This window comes from Tupaia chinensis, unplaced genomic scaffold, assembly GCF_000334495.1.
Source record: "Tupaia chinensis unplaced genomic scaffold, TupChi_1.0 Scaffold146589_1, whole genome shotgun sequence".
NCBI lineage: Eukaryota > Metazoa > Chordata > Mammalia > Scandentia > Tupaiidae > Tupaia > Tupaia belangeri.
In genome coordinates this window covers 12741-15062 of record NW_006206444.1, presented here as the reverse complement: position 1 = coordinate 15062, position 2322 = coordinate 12741, and the positions used below count along the sequence as shown (strand labels likewise).

Sequence of the window (2322 nt, the reverse complement as noted above, 5' to 3'; positions counted from 1 at the left end):
AGACTCCTAAGGGATTTTTCAAGTCCCCGGGAAAAAAAGCTTTAGTATAAAGGGAATAGCATGATTTTGAAATGCAATTTAATTTGAGTCCAATTTTCAGTTTCAGCATATTCACTTTTATTTCTGAATATCACAAACTTCAATCAGAATACTTAAAAAAAAATCCTTGCATTTAACAAATCTGACAAAAGAACAAGTATCCAATTGATATGCATTTCAACTATGAAGTTTTAACTGAATTATCAATTAACATACTTAAAATTAGGTACAGGTAACAAAAATATGCAGGAATCAGATAACATCCTACAACTATGTACATGTTCATGTAACACTACCTAGTAATCCACTGTAACATCTGGAGGCAAACCAGACATAGACATTGCTTTGTCATCCCCCCACACCTTTTTTATTATTATTTCATAAGCATTAAAGAAAAAAACCTGTCACATTTCTCTCCCTCTTCACGTAAGCAGTTCTGAAATAAGACTCTTCAAATTTTACATTTTTTCCATTCAGGCTCATTCTTTGCTTCTTCATCAGATTCAACCTGCCTAAACATAGTTTTGGGCTGAGTCTTGGAGTATGCTGGAGAAACTCAGTATGGATTGTCTTCTTCTGCTTGGCATGTTGCAAAATGGCTTCCTGGGAATTACTGTCATCAGTCTTGTCCAAAGCAATGTTCTTCACAATGTAGGATGACAGAGTACCCCCATGGGTTCCAACTCAGCCACCACGACCTGGGCCTGCTAGAGGAGGTTCAGGTTTGTGGGATTTCAGGGGATCCAGCCTGTCCTTCAGCTGTTTCCTTGTACTCTGTTGGTGGGGCTGGCGGAACACAGGCAGAGCATGAGGGGTGATGATGTATTCTTGGGTTAGTCTCTGCTTGCTTTGTTTTCTGCTGGGTTTTAACCACACACAATTTTGCTCCCCTCTGACTCTTGTTGGAGTCATAGTAGACTTTAGCCAATCCATTTCCAGTTCCAACCATGATCTGGTTGAGTTTTGGATGCCAGAGGCAGCAGATGATGCTCGCATCTGTAATGTTTATTTCATACATCCTTTGGAAAGTCCTACGCCCAAAGAAAACAAGTTTGCAACTGCCACATCCTCTTTGAACAGATGTACCGGTGACTATGAGCTTATCATCGGGACTGAAACAGCAGTCAGTCATTGGGAACATGGTGGGAAGACCAGAGGCTGAAAAAAGTGGCTTATTAAGTTGTCAGGTGTCCCATAACTTTAACGTGTCATCACCTCCAGGAGAAGCGAAGATGTTACCATTGTAAGAAAAAGCCACACAGGAAGTGTCTGTGCCTGGGTTATGAGCCTGTTTGTAGTGGAATTTGGGTTGAACTGTTAAACATCCGTCCCAGATCTGTAGACTTCCATCCTGGCAGGCCGCTGCTACGAGATTTCCATCTCTACTATAGGTACATGTAGTCGGAATGAATTTTTTTCCCCTGCATGGGCTGTGTTAAACACATTCTTCTGCTTCTTTGGATTTTCCACTTCCCATAGCCTCACAGTCGCATCGTCTGAACAGGTCACAAACTCTCCATTCTGGGATGCTATGAACCAGTGTGAAGCATTGCTGTGTGACCCTTGGTGTTGGCCATGTCCACAATATACTGGTCCCCTTTTATGCATTCCATTACTACAAAACCATCTGTCAATCGCCTTGGCCTGAGTGCTCCCAGATACAAGAATCATGTCTCCTGTGTTGTAACGACTTAATCTGATGGCACACACAGGGCTGAAGGGATCTAAAGGGCTTAAATGAAGCATCTATTCCCGCTAAATCCCAAAACTTATTATAATCATATCCTCCAGTCACCAAACGGGCGCCTGAGGGATTGAGACCCAAAGCAGACACTGTTCTTGTGCCGTGCTTCAGTGTAACCTCATGCGAGTCAGGAATCTTTTGGACAAGATTCTCTTCCTCTTCGGAATCTTCATCTTCTCCTTCATGAAGAGGGGAGGAGGTAAAGGAGGACCGATTAGTTCATCAGAATCAGAATTCTCTTCCCTTTCATGGCTGGTTGAACCTCTGGAAGATTTTGAACAATCTCAGATGGCACTTGGACCTGATGATGTTGGTTCACTATCTTCATTTTGCTGTCTTAACTCTTCCTCTTTGTTCATTTCTTTTTCTCTTCCAGTGTTTTCCGACTTCTTTCCACAGCTGTTTGAGTTTGTTCGAATATTAGTTCTAAGTCAAATGTGCGAGCTTTTCTCCCGAACCCGGTGAAGCCCAGGGTGGCCACCAGCTGTGGGTCTCCTCCCGGTGTCTCTGCACCTGTCACTTTACTAGCCCCGGCCACC

At 43.0% G+C, this 2322-nt stretch overlaps 1 pseudogene; it reads right to left on the bottom strand.

Annotated features, from left to right (window-relative positions):
• Positions 1-490: 490 nt before the first annotated feature.
• Positions 491-2321, bottom strand: LOC102471282 (WD repeat-containing protein 70 pseudogene; annotated as a pseudogene).
• Position 2322: the final 1 nt, after the last annotated feature.